This window comes from Podarcis filfolensis (assembly GCF_964270895.1).
Source record: "Podarcis filfolensis genome assembly, chromosome: 12".
Taxonomy (NCBI): domain Eukaryota; kingdom Metazoa; phylum Chordata; class Lepidosauria; order Squamata; family Lacertidae; genus Podarcis; species Podarcis filfolensis.
The window spans coordinates 35,285,096-35,309,174 of NC_139614.1; the positions used below are offsets into that span (position 1 = coordinate 35,285,096).

Sequence of the window (24,079 nt, forward strand, 5' to 3'; positions counted from 1 at the left end):
AAAGCTAATTAAGCCAGGACTAGCCTCTTACATGAGCTGATAGTCTGGGGGTAATGAATGTTTAGGATCAAGGGCATAGCTGTCAAGTGTCCCTTATTTGAAGGGACAGTCCCTTATTCCAATGCCATGTCCCGCTGCTGTCCCTTATTGATGAATGTCCCTTAAATGTCCCTTAAATGATGTCCCTTAAATTTCAAAGGAAGCAGCTCCTCTCCCTCCCTCCCTGCCGGCCAGGGAGGAGGAAGGCTCCAACTGTGTTGCTTGGCTTTGTTGCTCACCCAATAAGAAGTCTAAGAATGACTGGGGGGTGGAGCTTGCATGCCTTGTGTGTGGCTAGTTAATGCAAGTTGAGGGGGTTTTTGAATGCTGGACGCCATTTTGTTGCACGTGCTGCTGCAAACTTTGCAGTGCAAAGCCAGGCCGGGGAGCCATCTTAAGTTGAGGCTGCATAGGCCTTGTGGTGCATGTGATTCAGATTCTATTCAGTTGAACCTCTGGTTACAAAGTTGGTTGGACAGTGTTCTCGAAGCTACCCAGCATGAGTTTGACCAGACTGCAGGAGGACAGGAAGACTGGAGTGCCTGGAACAGGTGAGGCTGCAGGTCCCTTATTTTGGCTGCTGGTCCCTTATTTTCAAGGCTGCTGGTCCCTTATTTTCAAATCTGTAAGTTGACAGCTATGATCAAGGGCAACTTTCATTTGCAAATGAGTGGGCTTACTCATTCCCTCCCTCAACTGAGAGTTAGTTTAAAAAGACAATGCCAGTGTTTTAGGTTAGGATTTTAGAATTGCAGTTGGAAGTTATGCGACAGAGCTAGTAAGCAGTGGGTTTGAGAGTAACGTTTGAGACAAATGGCTGGGTGACAAATCTAACCCACCCACCCGCCTCCTGACATTAGATGCAATAGGAGTGAAGCTATAGGAGTGAAGTTATCCCTTTCCCTAAAAGATGTCCTGTTTTCCTATTAGCTTTGCCATGTGATTTTTTTATTCAAGGGCCATTGGATTTTCTAGAGATTCCTAAACTCAAGCAAGTATTCCACGGCATATGCATTTCTTACAGAGAGGTTTGCATGCAAAATGAAAATCCACCCTCCAGTGTGGAGTAATGGTTTTAGTTGTTGAGTATGTGTGGGTGTTGGGAAAGATTGAGGACACAAGGAGAAGGGGATGACAGAGGACGAGATGGTTGGACAATGTTCTTGAAGCTACCAGCATGAGTTTGATCAAACTGCGGGAGGCAGTGGAAGACAGGAGTGCCTGGCGTGCTCTGGTCCATGGGGTCACAAAGAGTCGGACACGACTAAACGACTAAACAACAACATGTGTGATTAGCATTGGGTCAGGAATGGCTGAAACAATTTCATTTATGATATGAATGTTCCCGAGTTCTCTTCAGTAGTTAGTCAGCTTTAGTTAATATAATTCGGTCCTGCTGCCAGTGCAACATAAGCAAAAATGGGGAGGAGTGAGTATCTATCACTTGCTAAATGTCATGCCTCCTCTGTGCATTGTACATTAAATCCCAGGACCAATATTTAATGTCTTTTCTGTCTCAGAGTGCAGAGCTAGCCCTGCCAATTCACATTGAATCAATTCAAGCAGTAATACATGTTTAATTTAGCACAGAGCAGATGACTTGCACTGGCAAGAAATACCTACTGGATGATAGCTTTGGCAGTAATCCACACCCAACAAATGATAGTCCAAATATTTCCATCCTATTAGTGAGAGTTATGGGGCAATTCAGTTGGGTTACAGCTTGATAATTAAGGTTTTAACTTGTTCATAAATGACCTGGAGTTAGGGGTGAGGCAGTGAAGTGCCCAAGTTTACTGGTGACACCCAATTATTCAGGGTAGTTAAAACAAAAAGGGATTGCAAGGCGCTCCACAAAAAGCGTGAATGGGCATGAAACATCCATATGCAGTTCATCTCAGTGGTACAACCTCTCACTTCTTTACTGCTGGATATGGCGCCTAATTTATTCTTATACGAAGCCTGATTATTAATGTGCAGGTCAGTTTGTGTGGCAAAATACATTGTCTGCATAACCAGTTGCCATCTGAAAGTACAGAAGTTGGCCACTGATCTTCCCCTTATGGTAGAAGAAGAGAAGAAGAGTTTGGATTTGATATCCCACTTTATCACTACCCTAAGGAGTCTCAAAGCGGCTAACATTCTCCTTCCCTTCCTCCCCCACAACAAACACTTCAGAGAAGTGTGACTAGCCCAAGGTCACCCAGCAGCTGCATGTGGAGGAGTGGAGACCCAAACCCGGTTCCCCAGATTATGAATCTACTGCTCTTAACCACTACACCACACTGGTAAAGGTAAAGGTAAAAGGACCCCTGTCAATTAGGTCCAGTCGTGGACGATTCTGAGGTTGTGGCGCTCATCTCGCTTTATTGGCCGAGGGAGCCGGCGTACAGCTTCCGGGTCATGTGGCCAGCATGACTAAGCTGCTTTTGGCAAACCAGAGCAGCACACGGAAACGCCATTTACCTTTCCGCTGGAGCGGTACCTATTTATCTACTTGCACTTTTGATGTGCTTTCAAACTGCTAGGTTGGCAGGAGCAGGGACCAAGCAACGGGAGCTCACCCCGTCATGGGGATTCGAACCGCAGACCTTCTGATTGGCAAGCCCTAGACTCTGTGGTTTAACCCACAGCGCCACCTGCATCCCGTCCCCTTATGGTAGATCATTACTAATTATCTAAAACAATGGAGGATACTGACAAATTAGCACACCTACTCATGTCTCAAATTGGTGAGCATTGTATACTGATTACCATGCTAGGTCAATCCTCTTTATCAGCAGTTCCAGCCCTACTATTAGGCAGATCTCCTTAGATGGCAGTCAACATTTCAATGAAGCTATCCACCAATATCCCAATACTTTTTTTCCTAATTAGTGCAAACCCCATTCATGTATTATGTTAAGTTGGGGGGTTTTTTTGCCCACATGTAAATCATTTTACATGTTTACATTGAAATGCATTTCCAATTTTAATGCCCACTCACTGTGTCTTGAGCTCCTCACGACACCTCATCCTTTTTTAACCACCATGAATAATTTGGTGTCAATAATACAATCAGTGTAGCATATAAATGGATTAATTTTATTGTATACTAGAGTACACATTGCTGTCATAATAGGAGTTTGTTTTTGTAATTCTTGCTGAAAGTACAAACTGTACTTACAAAAAACTAACTTCAAAAGGGCCCCATTTCATTTGACACAAGAAATGCAATTTGAATGGGTTGCAGATCTCAGCCAAAATAGTATGCTTAGGTTATGACCTGCCATTGATTTTACAGAAGAAAATATTAAGCTTCCATGGAATCCTTTTTAACTGTTTTAGAATTGATCCATGCTAGAGCTCCAATGGAAGGAGAAAGAAATCTGATAATCAGATTTGACATTTTTGTTATTGTATACTTTTGCTAGCTTGATAGGAATTAAATTAGAGCAGATTTGCACTTGGGCTCAAAAGTCTTGTCCCAAACATCAGGGATCGAGGTGCTATTTTAAAATCTACATTCTTATTGAAATTGATTGGCAGGTATTTGTGGAACAATAATTGGGATATGTACACAAATCCCTAACGATGCATTATCAGGGTTTGATTTTGTTATCATTAGGGTTGTCAACCAATCCAGCAAATTACAGTAAATGGATTTCATTAACTGATTAAATCTGCATACACCTGTATGTGAATAAAACAATAGTTTTGAAGAAAAAAAGTATTATTTGGCCTTTTTAGTTGATGCCTGCCTGTGCTGCAGCAGGCATTATCTTAAAAAAAGAGGTTCCCTCCTGGCTGAGAGAAGTTTTCCCCCTCCAATAATCTGCCACCTATAGCTTTTATCAGTTCTTACATCAGAAGTAAAAAATAGTTGCCTGATTTAAATGGAGACACCTGTTAAGTTGATCATAAGTATTTTTGATCGATTTTGTGGCACTCACTCTCATGCTGGTTGACCTCTGCAACAGGGCTAACGCAGTAACACATTTGTGTACTTCTACAAGTTGAATCAGCAGCAAACAATAGTTGTAAAAACACCCACAGACACACTCACAGAGCCCTTGAAAATTCTGTCATCATTCATGAATTAGGATGTTGGTCACTGATGAGGACCATATTATGTATGCAGAGATGGCACCATCAGTTAATGGCTGGAAAATGCTCTGATGTTGCTGAACCTAGCACACAGATGCCCTCACTCCAGATACAGAAAGCAAGTACTGCACCTTTTCCTGCTTAAGTTGTTATGGTCTCAGTACAGAACCAGAAAATAAGCTCTGGTCCCTCAGTGGGATCAATGCCCAAACACTGAAGATGTACACTGTGCTTTTTTCTGGGGGGGACACACAGGGGTACGCATACCCCTAAACATTTTGTGAATCTAAGTTTGGCCTCATTGAGGGGCAGTAGGGAAATGAGAGTACCCCTAAACATTTTTTTAAGATAAAAGCACTGGATGTACATAACACTTCACACAACATAGTCACCCAGTTGCAATTTTGAATGGTGGAAAAATCTGAAAAACACCCCATTTTCTATTGTTTTGAAAACAATAAAAGTGTTTTGCATTTCTTTCTAGCCATTGCTCTCGCAATCAGTTGCTTCATGAGCACAATGTTTATATTTTAATAGACGTTGCCTACACTCTCTCTGCTTCCCCAGCCCAGTTAGTGTGTGATTAAAGACTTTTTGCTGTGCACTGATGTACTAGATTTTAATTAGTAATATTAAGACCTTCTCTGCACATCAAATTCTGAAGCACACACCTATTATGTACAGCTAAAAATGCAACGGGTAAGCAGACCCTTGTCTGCTTGCTTAAAAGTACTTGGTTGCTGTGACAATCTTCCTATCAGTGGATAAAAGATTCTCTCACTTTGAATGATGCTATGTGCTGTTCCAGAGGTATTGTCTGGGGGAAAATGGTGGCCAAGCAAAACTTGTGGTGGCAGCCAAACTCCATTTTAACAACAACAGCAACAGCAGCATCAGCAACAACAGCTCTCCCTTTTTAATTCTTCCCACCCCAAAAAACTTGTCAGAATGTCCCCCATAAACTGTAAACAGAACTATCTTCTTCTGCTTCTTCATCATCATATTTGTACCTCACCTTTCTTCCATGGAGCTCAAGGAGGCTTACATCATTCTCCCCATTTTATCCTTTCAACAACCCTTGAAGGTAGGTTGGGCTGAGAGTATGTGACTGGTGCAAGGTCATGCATTGAGCTCCCTGGCCAAGTGAGGATTTGAACCCTGGTCTCTCAGGTCATAGCCCAACACTCTAACCACTATGCCATGCTGTCTCTCTTTCGCCATGAAAGGTGGGGCATTTTATTTTACAATGAGCATACATTTTTCTTGGGTTCATTTGCTATGACAATGAAAATGTGAAATTCTGTTTTGGATTTACCTCTACATAGATGCACAGCATAGCACACTCCAGCCTGTGAAAGAAGATTCTTCATGAATGAGTCATTGTTGAACTGGCTGCTCAAAAGGAAGCTCAGAGTAGTCCATAAATCTTCCTTACATTCCGTTATTAAAGAACATGGATTTTTGTCTGGTAAATAAAGGGAAAACACTCATTAATCCACTTAGTTCTTGTATGAGGAGGCAGGGAAGGGGAAATGATGCTTTACGAGCAGCAAACATTTTGTAGACAAAAGAATGGTCTAAAAAAATAAATCCAAAACACCAGTCTGAAAACCTTTCAAAACTAATACATCATGACTTTGAATCTGTTGTGTTGTCTGCACAGCCTTGTTCTGTTGTAGTGGGTTAACTCAACTGAATTATATATATTATAGAGAGAGATTTCTATCAGAATGAGCCAAATGTTTGCCAGCGTGGGATCTGGAACATCTGTCCTCTACCAGTTTAGCTGTTTCACCAGCATGGTGCATGTCATGAGAAATACCATCAGAAAGCTGAAAGGGAGAGGAAAATAATAGATTGTGGGGCAGTATTCAACATTTGTCATACTCTGAGTAGACCAATTAAAATTAATGGACATGACTAACTTAGGTCTGTTCACTTCAGTGGCTCTACTCAGTGTAGAACTGAGTTGGCCACATGCTTATGTGCAAGGAACTACCATACACATAATAATACTCTGCTAGGAACAGCAGTAAGGAAACAGCTTTTTCAGGCAAGGTCATTAAAACAACAGCAGTCGGCAGGTATCAGTAGCCAGCAATTCAACTGGGTTCATGGTTTTGGAGAGCAATCCAGAACAACTCCAGGATCGGAAGAATAACTCTACCGGATAAAAATGCAGCTAGGTTGCCCACTCCACCCACCCCCCCCCCCCGATACCAAATTTGGATCGAAGTTGATTTGTGGGGAAACGTCTGAAAAAGTTGTATTTTTATATATATAGATTCAGGATAGAGATGAATTGTGGCTAAAGGTGTGTGTACATCACTTCCCAAACCAGCAGTGGGTGTGCACTGGATGCAGAATAAACAAGGGTGTGTATACAGCTTTAGTATCAAATCAAACAAGTTCAAATTTTATTATGTGGGCACAGATCTGTTAAGAAAAATGTATACAAGGTGTCCACTACCTCATTGACAGAATTTGATTAAAGCCATGGGTTTTTTTCTGAGGTATTCAATCATCCCATCCATCAAGTATGTGCTCAATATAAAGCATATTTAGTGCCTCAAACTTAGCAGTCTATTAGCTAAAAGAGACAGTTCTCGTATTTCTGAGAGCATATTGGCTGTCAGTCCTGCTCCCTGTTTTGCAGGCCTTTTTCCACCTGGCCTGGTGGGGCTGGGCCCTGACTGACTCCCGCTTTTTGGGTTGGTGTGTTTGGTCGGGGTTTGTTGTCGTTGGTTTCCTGTATCCTTATTTTAGATCTTTTTGTGATTTAGGTGGAAACTGTTCAGTTTCGCTGTGTATTTTTTTTAGTGTTTTATTATTTTTTATGACTGCTTATGTTATGTGGTAGTTATGTATCATATTTTCATGCTGTACGCTGCCTTGAGCATGGTTTGAACAGTGGAATATAAATAAAATATAAATAAAATAATGCATGTATGCGTGAGAGTACTGATAATATGGGTGTTTGTGGGTTGTTGTTTTTTTTAAAAAAAGAACACAGTACTCAGCAAAGGAAATGCAGGCAGTAATTTAGGCTTAAATATGTCTCATGGGTATCACCAAGCATAAGTACAGCTATAATTTAACTTGTGGTATTAATATTACTAAATGTGTATATTTTTAAATAGTGTAATGCATCATTTAGCTAGGTGTTGAGAAAATTATGGTTCTTTTATTTAAAGAAGGAGGCTCTTTATGCAGATAATATATTTCATCTATCTTAGTTTATTATCTCGTTTGATTCTAGACAAAGGGTGTCTACAACGAGGGAATCCAATCTCAGTTTTGACAAGGCTTCTCAAATTCAATGCACAAAATTCAAGCTTCAGTGTACTTTTAAGTAAAAAGCCCTTGCTACTCTCCTTTTGTGTATAAGTCTCTCTCTCTCATGTGTGTGTGCATGCGTGTGTGTGTGTGTGTCTATTTGTGCATGGCAGAGAAGTGCTTTGTGAAGTTGCTACTGAGCTCAGGAGTCTGTGACATTATTAATTGAGAAGACTACATTTTATTATGGATTGCTAGGTCATTTAAATATGTATGGTTTCCATTTTGGGACTCACAGCACAATGAGAAAGCAAGTGCGGGCCTGAAAATATTGTTGTAGGCATCCTGTTTGGATAGGCAAAATTACATTTTTGCTAGGTTTTTGCATGGCTTATGTCTGACGATATTCTTTCCACTTGCATTGATGGCTAGATGATTGCTTGAATGAGCATGGATGGGTTTTGATGGCTAGCAGCTGCTAGCTACTGGGCACACCCCACTTACAGTACTTGCAAATTTGTGTTTGTGGGCTGGAGAGAAACAGTTCGGAACTTATAAATGCAACCAGTGAAGAGGAAAATATCAAGTACAAGTTTTGCAGCTGGCTGGGAAGAATTTGGGGTGCATCAAGAGTAGGTTGTTTGTTTGTGAGCCTAGGTGTTGGTTTGCTCCCTTGTCTGTACAATGCTATCCCTGGAATTAGTTTCTTGGGAAAATTGGGATGTATGCAGTGTGCTTGGTAGCCATGAAGTAGCAATGAGAACCAATGCGATTCAGAAAAGAATGACTGCTGGGCTTCAGTATGAAAGATCTGAATCTGAGTCGCCTTCTCTGTCATGGACTCATGGGGTGGCTTTAATTCAGGAGGAAAATAATAAAAGAAGAACTACAACCCACCTTTATCCCAACTTCTACCTTACTTTAGTAAATCAATACCTTAATATTTGCTGGGTCAGCATTCATATACGTCTATATCATTTAGTGTCTGACAGCATACCAAAGCTGAAAACATGACTGCTTACAAAGAAATTAGCATCTTCCCCATATTGTATGCAAATAATATGTAGCGGATGTTATTTCCTCCCAGGCAAATTGCTTACTCTGCAGACATTCTTAATTACTTCCACTATCTCAGTTTGACTTGCTGTTGAAAATCTATTTGGGTTTTTTTATGGTGGCATTTAGAGTCTTCCTTTTGCTTGTGTGTCTGACTTTTTGTACAAGCACTTGGAAGATGGGATACAAAGTTGCCCTTCAAAGTTGGCCATAATTCATGCTTGAATTCTTTGCTCATGAAGGGAAAATAACAATGTTGTAAATATTCTTTAAGCAAAACTGTTTGCATTGAAAGAGACTTGGTGCTTTTAAAAATGTCTGCTTAATTCTACCAGCCTCTTGGTTTGCCATTGTTGTGCTCGTATTCACCTGTTCAGTGTGCAACAATTAATGCTCTCTTTATCAACTCTCCATTGTGCACATATAATTGATCTGTAAAGCTTTGAAATATTGTTAAGCAAAGGGCTGCCTTGGTCGCACTGGTTGATGATCTCCGGCGGGCTAGGGACAAAGGTGAGAGTTGTTTCCTAGTTCTGCTGGATCTCTCAGCGGCGTTTGATACCATCGACCATAACATCCTTCTGGACCGTCTTCAGGGGCTGGGAGCTGGAGGCACTGTCATACAGTGGTTCCGCTCCTTCCTCCTGGGCCGTGTTCAGAAAGTGGTGGTGGGGGATGAGTGTTCAGACCCCTGGGCTCTCACTTGTGGGGTGCCTCAGGGTTCTGTCCTCTCCCCCATGCTTTTCAACATTTACATGCAGCCGCTGGGAGAGATCATCAGGAGGTTTGGGCTGGGTGTTCATCAGTATGCGGATGATACCCAGCTCTACCTCTCTTTTAAATCAGAACCAGTGAGGGCGGTGAAGGTCCTGTGTGAGTGTCTGGAAGCGGTTGGAGGATGGATGGCGGCTAACAGATTGAGGTTGAATCCTGACAAGACAGAAGTACTGTTTTTGGGGGACAGGAGGCGGGCAGGTGTGGAGGATTCCCTGGTCCTGAATGGGGTAACTGTGCCCCTGAAGGACCAGGTGCGCAGCCTGGGAGTCATTTTGGACTCACAGCTGTCCATGGAGGCACAGGTCAAATCTGTGTCCAGGGCAGCTGTTTACCAGCTCCATCTGGTACGTAGGCTGAGACCCTATCTGCCTGCGGACTGTCTCGCCAGAGTGGTGCATGCTCTGGTTATCTCCCGCTTGGACTACTGCAATGCACTCTACGTGGGGCTACCTTTGAAGGTGACTCGGAAACTACAACTAATCCAGAATGCGGCAGCTAGACTGGTGACTGGGGGCGGCCGCCGAGACCATATAACACCGGTCTTGAAAGACCTACATTGGCTCCCAGTACGTTTCCGAGCACAATTCAAAGTGTTGGTGCTGACCTTTAAAGCCCTAAACGGCCTCGGTCCAGTATACCTGAAGGAGCGTCTCCACCCCCATCATTCTGCCCGGACGCTGAGGTCCAGCGCCGAGGGCCTTCTGGCGGTTCCCTCATTGCGAGAAGCAAAGCTACAGGGAACCAGGCAGAGGGCCTTCTCGGTAGTGGCACCCGCCCTGTGGAACGCCCTTCCAGCAGATGTCAAAGCGATAAACAACTACGTGACATTCAGAAGACATCTTAAGGCAGCCCTGTTCAGGGAAGTTTTTAACGTGTGATATTTTATTGTATTTTTGGTTTTTATGGAAGCCGCCCAGAGTGGCTGGGGAGGCCCAGCCAGATGGGCGGGGTATAAATAATAAATTATTATTATTATTATTATTATAAGGGCAAAGAGCCCAAAATCTAGAGTATTCTGTAACTTCTCCTTCTCTGTCCCCGCCCCCTGCTTTAAAAAAAGAAAAGAAAAATACTGCATCAGTTTAATGAAAAATCAGAATTAAAGACCCCTCTAAAAGATAAATGAGCAGCTCTTTTGAAAAACTCTCCACTCTATAGTTTTCATGATCATACCTTTTCGGTATCATTTTGGGGGTTATCCTGTGGTCAGAAAAAATGATCATGGCACTTCCCTTCTTCTGAAGATAGTGCAGTCTAGCCTAGTATATTATTGATTTGTGGATTATTGCTTGCTTCTAATTTATCTGCAGGAGACAGAGCAGATAATGGAAACAGCCATGCTGGCAATGCAGCCTGTAGAACACAGGAGACACTGCTTCATCGTCCCAAAGCTCTATTTATCTCATTTGGTTACATCTATTAGTATAATTCTGTATTAATTATAACTGGCACCTCAGTCCTATAGATCTACTAGAACAGTAATATCCTAGGATTTGGGATTCTGTTCTTGTGGTAGTGGCTCTGTGGAGGATGTGCCACATTAATAATTACATTGCCCAGTCTTCTCTGTGATCAGAACTAAATGTTTAGACTCACCTCTTGAGGGGAAAGCCAGTTGGTCTAAGTTGCACGGAACTGACTTCCTCTTGGCTTCTTGTAAGATTTGCTTTGGCACCTGCAAAAGCCCAAAACAGTTTATTACTTGCTCATAATGTGGTAAATAAACAAGAGTGCATGTTATTGTAAATAATTTTTTTGGTAATTATTCTTAATTGTTTACTTATCTTCTGTTGTAGCTTATGGCTGGCTGGCTTTATAAAGAGTAAACATAGTCCAAACTGTCATTCTGATAACTTACCATAAGAAAATCCACCCAAAGGTTGGCTTCTGTTTTCCTGTTAATTTTTGTTTTGAAAAGTTTGCTAGGATGCACTGTAGAGATCACCATAAATTCTGCTCCTGCTAGTGCTGTTGCAAGAAACAACTTTGTGAACAGTAGGATGAAACACTAGTACAGTATTGTGTCAGTGGCTTCCGCTGAGTTGTTTGTAAGTATAACATCATTAGCTGGGGCATGACACCAGGAGGCTAATCCTGTGTCCTTTTCCCCCTTTCTTTATAGTGAACTTTGTGAGCAGTGAGTTTCCTTCATTTGGAGATTCATGGGTTTCCTGTTCCATGCCTTGTAGTACTCTTAATTAAGGTGCCTTTTGAAGTCCACATATGGGGTTGTGCCAGCAGAGAACACCAAACAGGAAATCTTCTCCCTCCCTTTGTGGAATCTCAGGGTCTGGGCAGTAGAAATCCTTCAAGCATTGAGCCATGGAAGGACATACATTCAACATCAGAACTTTGAACTGGACTCCGAAAATCAATAACATGGGGACTGGAGGAGGAGGTATTTGGGAACATGTAGATAGATGTGTATTTTATTCAGGAAATGCTAAAGAAATATCCACCGCTTTTATTATAATAACTGCAGTGAAACTTATTAATTTATGAAGGTGAAGCACCTTGAAAATAAACATGCCTCCACTGATGGTAATAAAAGCTCCATTTATCATTAAGTGTGTCAGGCTGAAAACATTATCAGCGCTCACCTAATAAGCAGTGATGGAAGAAATGGAGTGCAGCACACTCAGGAATGCACCTATGCATTAGTCACGCTGTAATACTGTCTGATTTGCATTATGACACCCTCGGGAAGAAAACAGTGTTGACAGGTGCATCAAAGCAAAGGCATGAGACCTCTGAGATGGATTTATTCAAATGGGCAAAGGAAGAAATACAGCAGACATCAGAAGGAGAAATGGGGTGGGCAGAAGCAGTCAAAGAAAACAGTCTAGCTGCAGCTCAGTTCTGAACATTCCTCTCCATTCCCATGAATTGAATGGGATTTACATGAATATTAAACATGTAGGAAGTTAAGAATTGCTTCCACTATTCGGAGCACCCAGTAGTCAGAGGTATGATGAACCAGCCCAGAGACAGGCCTATCAGATCTCCAGACAAATTATTCAGAGCATGGGCTAGTGATGGCTTAAAATCAGGGCTGGGGCCAGACTTCAGGGTACTGCCAATGGGTGGCATCCCCAACACATACCCCCAATGCATGGTATTTTTCTTCTTCTGCCACTGCTGTTGCTGCCAAGGCTGCAGCAACATTACTCACCAAGCTTTGCTGAACCCCTAGGCAGCTTTTTTTAGCACTGGGTCAGTGCTGGGGCCATTTTTTAATGGGAGTTAAACTCTGTTCCCATCTGTAGTGACCACATGCTGCTTTAATTTATCCTAAATGCACACACCAATTTTGGGTAATTCCAAAATGGAACATCTAGGCCTGTAGGTCTATGAAAAGATTTAATAGATCTATAGACCTGGGCATTGCATTTTGGATAAATTAAGATGGAAAGGAAGAGATGGCCACTGTGAATGGGAACCAAGTTTGGCTCCCATTCGAAACAGTCACTGCCACTCATTCACCACTAAAACAGCTGTCTGAGGCCTCAGCAAGGAGGGCAGGAAGTGATTGCATGGCTGGTTCACATGTTCCTCTGGACCTCTAAGGCCCTGAGCCAGTGCCCAACCTGGCCAGCTGCTGTTGCTGGGCCTATTTAGAACCATATGCCTCAATTGAATATGTATATGTGTGGTGGTGTTTTTAAATGAAAGTTTAATGCCCATCCATTCTAGAAGCATCTTGCCTCAATGTCAGGCTTGCTGTTGGCATCCACGGACCTTGCTTTATGGCTCGTCTAAAAGTGACTGATCAGCTAGGGATCTCCCCAAAGGATAAATGTGTTTTACTTCAACATCACTGCTGAGTACCATGAAATATTAACTTTATACATAGAACTAAAACTATCTTCAGAGCCAAAGGACTCTTTGAAACTATTTTTCTTGTTGATTTATTCATTCATTTTTCAAGAGGCAATAAGACATTTAGCATCTTGAAGTCATTTGGTACCTTGGAGGTTTGAAAAAGCAAAAAGAAACCCTATTGAGCAGTATTTATATAATAACATAATGTCATGGGTAGCAAACATAAGACCTTATGAAGCCCCTTGTGGTGGCTACCCTTACTCATGCTACACAAATCACTGAATTATCTCCAAGGACCATCCTAGTTGCAAGGAACTTGATGCCTTCAATACAGCAAAAAATCTAATTCACTAGCGCCTGTTACTGCATGTTTTTGCAACAGCCTACACTGTGCATCCATTGCTGGTGTTATTGTTGCTTCCATAAATGTATGTTTGCAAAGAAGTTCCATACTGTGCAGTGTTGCATATCAAAGTAGACATGGCAATAAATTCAGATGAAACTGACATTTTTGTTGAGATAAAAGGGAGATGACTCAAGGGCAGGGGTGGGGAACCTCCAGTCCTCTAGATGCTGTTGAACTACACCTCCCATGAGTCCCAGCTAGCATGGCCCAATTATGAAGGAGTTGTAGTCCAACAGCATCTATAGGACTGGAGGTTTCCCATCATCCCTACTCCAGGGAAGCTACTGTGTGGAGAATATGGCCCTTCACACCTTCATTTATACCATGTTAGCATTAAATAATATATACGCATATGCTATCTTCTCCCTTGGAAATCTATAATAAGAACTGCATGCCTGCCCTTTGGTTAAGACTGCAATCCTATATATACTTGGAAATAAACCCCCCCGGACCCAAATACAGTGGAACTTACTTCTAATTAAACATGCAGGATTGTGCTCTGTAAAGTCAGCATATTTCCTCCTCATGTGAAGGACAAGAACAGTTCAAGAAAGATCTTGGACTTTTGGAACATGGAACATGAAAAGCATTGCCTTATTCCCAATGTGCTTGCTCTTTCATTTACAACTCATTTACCTCCCACATATAAACCTATTTGGTACTTGTATTATACAGTGAATGATTTTCCAATTTAAGTCACATTCATTCATATTTTATGTAGTGTCGGGGGGGGAGGCTTTTCTGGTTTAAAGCTTAACATTTATTGTCATAATGATATTCCTGTCTTAATTCTACTTCATTCTTAAGACATTTAGTTCTGCAGAGTGGTGGAGATGAAACTTGCCCTCATTACATGGTTGCACAGAAAGAGGTTGGAAAGTTCTTGCAAATGGAAAAGATTTGCTTGTACAAAAAATGCTTTTCATATTGATATCAACATGCCTTGTCTAATTCTCTCCACAAGTACTCTGTGACATTAATAGTTGAAACTTTCAAATACCAACCTCTAACAACCTATGGATACATTTTACATCAAGGATTGGGAACCTGTGGCCCTGCAGTTCCCGTTGGACTTCAATTCTCATCAACATGGCCAGTGATTATGGGAGCTGTAATCTAGAGAACCACAGGTTAGCCATCCCTGTTCTGCATGTTGAAATTTTCCCAATGGTTGGGATGTAAAAAAAATTACTTGTTCCATATACTGAAGGGTTGGCATTTCTTAAACAGGAGCCCACCGTGTCACATGTCAAACCACCTGAGGGGACTGCTAGAAATAAGACAGGACCTTCAGATGTTGTCAGACTACAATTCCCATTATTCTTGATCATTGGTCTTTCTGGCTGGGTTTGATGGCAATGTAGTACAATAGCATCTGGATGACACCATGTTGATTACCCCTGGTAGATGCCATGGGAATCTGCTCTTTAAAAAAGAAAGTAAAAAATCCCACAGACATGCCTATGAATCCCAGTCAATATGTCATCCAAGATCTGTCTGTCATGTGTAAAGAGTGCAGCAGTGGAGGAGCTCACATCAACTCTTACTGTTGATTACGCTGACTGGGACTCAACAACACCAGGAATGCCACAGGTTCCCCACCACTGGAATAGGGCAATATGTTTCCCACTGGAGTGGAGTCAGGTCTACTCACTAAGGAGAGCCATTCCAGTTCAAGAAATAAGACACTCCAAGCCTGGAGCCCTAAACATACCCAACTCCCTTGACTATTCCACATAAATATTCGTTTCCAGACCCTTGATCATCTTAGCCACCCTCCTCTGTACACGATCCAGCTTGTCAATATCCACTTAACAGTTACCTCATCTAGGCCACATTTTACCAGCTTCTCCATAAGAATATGATGGGGGACTTTGTCAAAATTCTTACTGAACTCAATATACAGCATATCCACAGCATTCCCCCGATCCACCAAGCTTGAAACATGGTCAAAGAGAGAGAGAGAAAGAGAGAGAGAGAGAGAGAGAGAGAGAGAGAGAGAGAGAGAGAGAGATTCATCCAGCATGGATTGTTTTTGAGAAACCCAAGCTGGTCTTAGTAATCACAATACAGTGGTACCTCGCAAGACGAAATTAATTCGTTCTGCGAGTTTTTTCGTCTTGCAAGTTTTTCGTCTTATGAGGCATTCGTCTTGCGAGGTACCACTGTATCCTTTTCCAAGTGCTCACAGACTGACCATTTAATTATCTTTACTAGTTAAACCCACTCCCCTTCATATGAGCCAGAACTAGATTGAAAACCCTTTCTTCTTTTTCTGACCATCTATGATGTGACCTCCTTGGTTGCAGATTTCACTTCTGGAAGTGATACCTGTACTGATTACCTTGCTAAGTTTTAGATAGTTATATGACTGTGGAATTGTGTGATTTTGACCTCTGCTGTGATGCAGTCATGGATTCATAAACTTTCATTAAGCATAAGATCAGTTGAGAAAGGCGTTAAGTCAGCAGTGAGCTAATAAAAGAAGAACTGAGGAATGAGACTGAGAACAGGAAAGATGGAATATTAGCAAGCAAATTGAACGTGAAAAATGTCAACAAATGGCACACAAATCCATATCACACCTTAAGCCACTTTACACTTCTAGATTTTGAGATATTGATGCATTTAATATTAGAGTTGTGAATAAAAGTGTGTTTGACTGATGAATGTGGGGCCAATCTGTCAGTCAAATTAAATTAAATTAAAATACGCATTGAGAACTGTCCCACTTCAGAGCTGAGGTAGTTAACAACATGACGGGATATTTTATCCTCAGCAAAACCCTCTTGCCCCATGGAAAGTCACAGTGTTAGAAGACTTCAAACAGACTTTTTCCTGATATGCTAATTTTCCATGCACGTATGGTTTGGATTATTATTTTTTGTATATGGAAACAAATCATCTCCCTCTTGTATTCTGAAGTACAATCTCAGGAGAACAGCATCTTGTGGTGCTACTTTTTCCTGATGAAAATGTACACTAGTGGCAATGTGGAGACACATGGGGAAAATCTCAAAAAACCCCACAATTTTTAATGTGTGGTAAGATGTAATTTCTCTTTCAGAACCACTGTTCTGGCTTTATGATCCAAGAATTGAACACTTTGTTCTTCTTACAGATGTGGATTGCATGATGTAATTGCAGCTGTTCTTGCTTTTGAGTATTACAGTCATTCTGTTTCCTTTTCAGATTTGAGCTCTTTTTAGAAAGTCATTTCTCCTTGATCTTTGCCTTGTTTTTTATATCTTCTTTCAGTGCTTCACATAGTGCTATGCAGCTCTTCTAGAATGTTATATCATCAAAAGTGAAGCTTCAAAATTGGGATGCATTGAACCATATAAAGACAAACATTTGTGAATACATAAATAAATTAACCTCAAAGACTTGTCAAAACTAAAGTGTACTATGTGTATAAAGTGGAAGCATCAAGAAGGAGACTTGCATGTCTGCATATATGTAGTTGTCGAAATACAGTTACATAAAATGCTGGCCAGATATATAAAGGAGTCCAAATAGCCGTATCTGAGTGGAAGATCGTATGTTTTGTGTATATAATCGTCTCCACTGACGATTATTTGTAGCTCTAACTGAATGTCATTTACAACTTGGGATCAGGATACCTAAAGGGTCTTGAGATCTTCAGACCCCCTTCTCTGAGTGCCCCTCAGAGTAGTCTATTTGTAGCTCTAACTGAATGTCATTTACAACTTGGGATCAGGATACCTAAAGGGTCTTGAGATCTTCAGACCCCCTTCTCTGAGTGCCCCTGCCAGGTGAAGTGCAGTAGGTAGTTAAGGGTGAAAGGGCCTTTTCAGTAGTGGCACCCTGGTTATCATATGTCCTTCTCAAAGAGGCTCAACTAGTGCCTACTTTGTTGTCATTTTGGTACCAGGCAAATACCTCCCCTCCAGCAATGTCTTTATTTATTTATTTATTTATTTATTTAAAATTGTATCATTCAATCAATCAATCAATCAATCAATCAATCAATTTATTGTACTAGCCAAAGGCCATGACAAATACAATCAGTTTATAACTCAAATAACATTCACCTCATTGGGGCTTGTGCTCCTTGTTTCAGTACATGGCCATTCATGATCTTTGAAGTACCTTTCCAACTTATATTACACTAATTGAACCGTAGGGGTAGGGAGAATGGATAAGTGAGATGGAAATCAAATTAGCCTAAAGGAAGCAAGACAAAAATAAAGCCACTGCTTTGCACAGGGAACATTATGCAATAGTTGATTTTAAAAATCAGCATAAAATATGAAGAGGATTATTGGCTACTGGGGCTTCCTTAACATCTGGAGTAGGGCTTTTAAACTATCATATTTTGCTCAAGCAGCCAGCTGCTTAAGAAATTAGGCCACAGGGACTTTCAAACCCTTTTCAGCAGAAAAGAAGGAAATATACTGCAACTATTTTAAAGTAGAAGCATGTCCCATTTGCTTGAGACCAGAAGAGCTGTGCAATACTATCACTCTTCCTTAAAATAATCCCTCCTCAAAAGCCATCTTTTCATGATGACTTCGTTCAGCCAGTAGCCTCCATACCCTACTGCAACTGAAGTCATGTCTATATTGAATTCAGTGGGGATTATGTCCAGGTAAGTAGTATTTGGAGTGCAGCCTTAGGTGATAACTAAGTACAGGGTCACTGCTGGACAACCTGTTTATTGAGCATTTGATTTGTTCTTACAAAGTTTGTGGGGAAGTTATTAGTTGTCACATCAAGCAATTGTTATTTCACACTTTCTACTGTCTTTCTCTATTACATTCCTTACTGCTATAAGCCTGTTATGTTTTGGAAGTGGGGTTTGTTGCTCAAAAGTTCCAAATCCACTTTAATTGAATGTGCTGTTATATAACTGAATCCCAACTGCAAAATAGTCTGGACAGTCTTGAAGTGTGCTAAGTACTTGCAACAGAAGCAACCATATGGTCTTTCTCTGTTTATCCAACCTCAGTTTCCCTCACTTTCATATGTACTTCCCCCAATATCACATTTTAACTGTTATGCTCTTTGGTGAAGGGATCTGTCCTCTGGTACTTTGCAAACAGCTATGAACACTAATGGTGCTATGCAATTAAATAAACCCATTGTGTGCCCAGCTACAGAGTCCCCGCCCCAGTGTGCCTAATACTAAAGGGTGTGTGTGTGTGTGTGTGTGTGTGTGTGTGAATGAATGAAAATGACACCTATCTGGGATTTAAAATGGCCACAACTTGAGCTATGAATGCTGATGATGCTATGCAATTAAAGAAATCCATTATAAAGCAAACTTCTCAGAATCTGCACACAGGGAGCACTTGCTTTCTTTAACTTCCACTTTCTAGTTCTCTCTGAGAAGCAGGAATGACCAGAGCTCTGATCATTCAATATTTCCCTTTCTCTGTGCCAACTTTCTTGATAAACAATGAACAAAACAATGTAAAGGTCATGCTGAAGTAGGTTTCAGAGACCAAATTACTCCTTGGAAGAGGAATCAGCTTTAGATTTGGGCTTCTCTGGAAATCTGTTGGTCTCTATATAAGATAGAAAAACCGTTTGGGAAACCATATGAGGTTTGCACAAGGCTGTCTTAAATGTCTTCAAAATGTATGTACCGTAATCTCTTATCACGTTTTTTCTCTTATCACTCTTATTTTTTTGCCATGAATAAAACCAAAGGAAGCCAATGGACCCTGACACAATCTGATAAATTCTCTTTTTGAAGTACCCAGATAGGCTAAAAGGGAGACATCTGAAATGGTAAATTCAAAGGTGAGTGAGGAAAGTGGTCAGTGGCTTATATTTCTATTTCTATTTGTTTTATTTTTGCAAGCAGGATTTGCCCAACAGCCAGCTGTTGTAATATTGAGCTTAAAAATGTATTGACTCCAGATAATTAAGCTAAGGTTTGCTTGCTTGCTAAAAACCTATGTCTTTCTATACAAAAGTTTTTAATGCTTAAGAGCATTAAATAAGGATTGAGGTTTGAGTACAACAATCATTTCTACACACCAATCAGTGGGCTCATCTGTCTAGTAGTCAGCGCCCATTTTCCCCATTCTGGTTAATTCATTTTTCACTTGGTATTGGGTCTTGCTGGGATGCTGATAGACCAAAATGAATGGCTGATGGCAATACTTTGATTTTTAATTTCTCGAGAGATTGCTTCATCCCATGAAAGCCTGTATACTGTTTGTGTTGTATGTAGATTCTAGTTTCTCTGCTAGGTGTAGCTGTTGCATTGCAGGCAACCCCATTAGGAACACTCTTAGTCCTCATGCCCTCATATCACACGGATGGATATTTTTTTACTTCTTTTTCCAGTGCTCCTTTCAACTGGACCCAACTTTTTAATACATTTAAATAGCTTCTTGTGTTTCTTGTTTTGAAAGTTTACTAATTTTTGTGAATCATTTATATCCTGTCCAAAAAACACAATTTGGGCAGCTTGAATTTCCCATCATGATATAGGTTTCAAGCAGTATTCCATTGGCATTGCAGCTACATTACAGTAAATCAACCACACAGTTTTTACCTCCATGTCTTAACCTGTATGTGTACAGGTGGTATTCAAACATTCTATCCCCATGGCTACTAACAGAAATGGTGGACATGGGAATGGTGTGCGAGAAATGGCATGGAGAAGCTCCATGTATTTACTGGAGAGACACTGAGGGGTTGTTTATTTAAGAAAACAAACAATCCAGTTTTAATAAAGAGAAATAGCAGAGATGAATACAACAGAGAAACTTACATCAAAAAGCTAAACAACAGACCCTTTCCAAACTCCATCCTCACTCTACTTAAATCTTGTTTTAAACCGTCACTTCCCCTCCTGGCATCTCCCCTGCTCACGCTATTCAAACCTCTGCCATTGTTTAGAATCACCACTGTTATCGTCTTAGTATTCCTTCAGCTCTACTTTATTCAGACTTCTGCTGTTGTTTAAAATGGTGGCTTTCTCCCTTCTCAAGTCTCCGCCATTGTTTAAAACAGCCACTTTTTCCACTTCAGAGTCTTCATGTCTTTCTGATTATACTCAAAAATTCTCCTCTTTCCATTCCTCATCCACCACATGCAAGAGGGATAAAGCATGCAGAGTTCTCAGATATTGCATAGTATGAAGGCACTTTACTCAGACCTCTGCCATTGTTTAAAGGCACATTTTTCTTTTCGGTTTTCTCCATCTCCACTTTACTCAATTTCTGCCTTTGTTTTAAATAATGTTTCCCCTTCTCAGTGTCCATTCTTCCTCATTCCCATACCATGGAACCAAACAATGAATTTCTCCGCTTGGTATCAAATAAGAGAAAATATGCTAAAAATGCAATGCCGATGTTATTTGACACCGGTTAAATTGGCCGAAATGTATAGAAAAGACTCAAAAATCTGTTGGAAATGTCTAGAAGCTGAGGGTACATTTATGGTGGAAATGTAATCGGGCAAAGGAATTTTGGGAAATGGTGTATAACAAGTTAGAAAAAAATATTTAATTTACATTTCCCAAGAGACCAGAATCATTCCTTCTTGGCATAATTGGAAATGAGTTACCAAAAAAAGCCCATAATTTATTCTTGTATGCAACAACAGCTGCAAGGATAGTATACGCAAGATACTGGAAACAAAGAGAGATTCCAGGGAAAGAACAATAGTTAAACATATCAAATATGTTGAGCTTGCAAGTATGACATCTAAAATAAGAAATGTAGACAATAAACAGACGAAGAGTGAGTGGGAGTATTTAGGGGAATATTTACAAAAAAAGTGATCTTAAATATAAATTCTAGATAGGGGTTACCTCTTCACCAGCAGTTCACAATACAAAGGATATAGGAAGGTGGAAAATAAGGTGAAGGTATTATTGTATATGCAGCTAATTAAGATGTACAAAAAACTGTCATGGAATGCTGCGTGGAAAGTCCAAAAGAACTACTGTATAAGAATGGAAAATGATATGAGTGTATAACTGAAAATTTACAAATAAAAGCAAAAAAAGCAAATGCAGGATTATGACGATGAGGCACTATAAATCCAATGGGGGCTGAGTGATGATATTCTAACATTTTTATTACATAGAGAAAGACCACTGAAATGAAATTTCTATGTGTTCCTGAAACATCACTTTACTCCCTCTCTACTAATTGGTATTAAGATATTTCCATAGTATGAGAAGAATGATTTCAGTTTTAAATAATTCATGTTACATGTGATTTTTTTTCTTGTCCTTGATGGATGACTGATCATTTATTTATTATATTTTCTGGTGCTTTATTTTCTGAAATAAAATTTTAATGGGCATCAAATCAATTAGGATGCATTTTGCTATCGTAGATTTAACTGTTAACACATGGGTGCTGATGGCTTAGAAATTGGTGGTTGACTTAGGGAGCAATCCAAACCCAAGATCCATCAGGATGAGTAAGTTAGACTGAATCCAGTAGATACCCAGCTTGTTTGGATAAAGCTTGTGGAAGAGTCTAGAGAGCAAGTGGTCGCCCTGACTGATCCAAACACCAACAATTTGATGTTAAGCCAATGAGAAATCTCATGGCACCAACTAAATAATTACTAACAATGGACGAAAATGCATCAAGTTCCAAATGAATGCAATAGGAGGAGGAGGAGTTTGGATTTGATATCCCGCCTTATTACTACCCGAAGGAGTCTCAAAGCGGCTAACATTCTCCTTTCCCTTCCTCCTCCACAACAAACACTCTGTGAGGTGAGTGCGGCTGAGAGACTTCAAAGAAGTGTGACTAGCCCAAGGTCACCCAGCAGCTGCATGTGGAGGAGCGGAGACGCGAACCCGGTTCACCAGATTACGAGACTACTGCTCTTAACCACTGCACCACACTGGCTCTAGAACATGCCATTCTGATAATAAATCCTCTCGATAAATTCTTGCTTGTTGTTTAGATTAAACATGATTACAAAATTGGCTGAATCACAGGGTTTTCTAAATATAATTATTCATTCTTCTTCCAAGATACTCCAATCCCATCCCATTTGCCCTCAAAGGACACCCATTTCCTCACAACCATTATATCAGGCATAGGCAAACTCGGCCCTTCAGATGTTTTGGGACTGCAGCTCCCATCATCCCTGACCACTGGCCCTGTTAGCTAGGGATGAGGGGAGTTGTAGTCCCAAAACATCTGGAGGGCTGAGTTTACCCATGCCTGCATTAGACAATTCATGGTGGTAATGATGAGTTCTTCTGTTTGTTTATCTATAGCATTCTTATCCTGTCTTTCCTCCAAGGAGCTCCAGGTGGCATATGATTCTCCCCCCCCCCCATTTAATCCCCACAACAACCCTGAGAGGTAGGTTAAACTGAGAGACAATCACTGGCCCAAGGTCACCCAGTGAACTCCCTGACCGGGTGCAGATTTGAACCATGGACTCCCAGGTGCTAGTCCTACACTCTGACCAATACACCACACATTTATTTCCCACCTAATCAAAATCACTGGAAGGCTGCACACTAATAAAAATAAAAAAAATCATAAAACCTTTTTTTTAAGTCATAATTACAGATCGCAGCACTAACACACAAATAAGACTAAAGCAGCAGTATCTAAATAAACCATCACACAAAAATGTTTGCCTTCCAAAAACCTACAAAAATGATGAATAAGCTGAAGCTAACGGCCAGTGCAAATAATTGTTTTCACCTGTGCAGGCGTGAAACCCAGATGTAGGGAAAAACATTTAAGTCTGGGATACAGTATTTTGTTGGCCACCCTGATTGCAAAACAAGCATCAACAGTTGATAGCAGCCCTATCCAGTTACTCTTTCATGCCTCTGATCCCCTTGTAATTCCCACTGCATGAAGGACGCAGTAAAGATCACTTGCCTCCCTGCCATGTCCTATTGTGGGAATTAGATTTTAGTTTCCATTTGCAGGACATGTGAAAGACAGCCCTGGGTGTTTGAACCTTTAATTAGTTCTGTCCCATCCTCCCCATATAAACTACCCAAGACACTTTCTTTTAAAGTTTAAATAACACAGAACTTTTACTTACTGTACTTGCAGTTGCAGATTAAATATACAATGTGGGTAGGTGATACTTCAGTTGCTGAAACATCTTCCATAGATTAAGCTGTTACAGACTAACTCTGAGGCAGACAGCAGCACAACAGAACGTACCTGCTGCTCTAATGGTTAAACTGTATCTAGCTGTCATGGCTGTACCAAAAGCCATAACTGCCTCAGGCTTATGGCATCTCAGAGTTCTACAACTCTTTACATACACATTTTGGATGCTAACATCCCACACTTATTGCCATTTCCTGCTTGGCAGGGGGTTGGACTCGATGGCCCTTGTGGTCTCTTCCAACTCTATGATTCTATGATTCTAACTCCTCAGTTTTGTAATGGGAAGTCTTTTCTTCTTGAGAATTTAAGAACATAGGAAAAGCCTGCTGGATCAGGTCAATGGCCTGTCTAGTCCAGCATCCTGATCTCACAGTAGCCATCCAGAGGCCCATGGCAAGCCTAAAAGCAGGACCTCAGTGCAACAGCACACATGTGATTCCTAGCAACTGGTATTCAGAGGCCAGTAGAGTCTAGACCAGTGGAGGTAGTGTAGAACCCAGATAGAGCTTAGAGATCATGG

General features: G+C 40.8%; 1 long non-coding RNA gene across 3 annotated transcripts in view; it reads right to left on the reverse strand.

The window, feature by feature from the left end:
* The window catches only part of LOC310746268, an 85,164-nt gene that overhangs the window by 48,391 nt on the left and 12,694 nt on the right, over positions 1 to 24,079 (reverse strand). For all 3 annotated transcript variants that reach the window (XR_014540553.1, XR_014540554.1, XR_014540555.1), the window contains 2 exons: positions 10,831 to 10,909; positions 5,441 to 5,590 (listed from right to left, as the gene is read on the reverse strand). This is a non-coding gene — a long non-coding RNA (uncharacterized lncRNA). The remainder of the gene's footprint in view (positions 1 to 5,440; positions 5,591 to 10,830; positions 10,910 to 24,079) is intronic.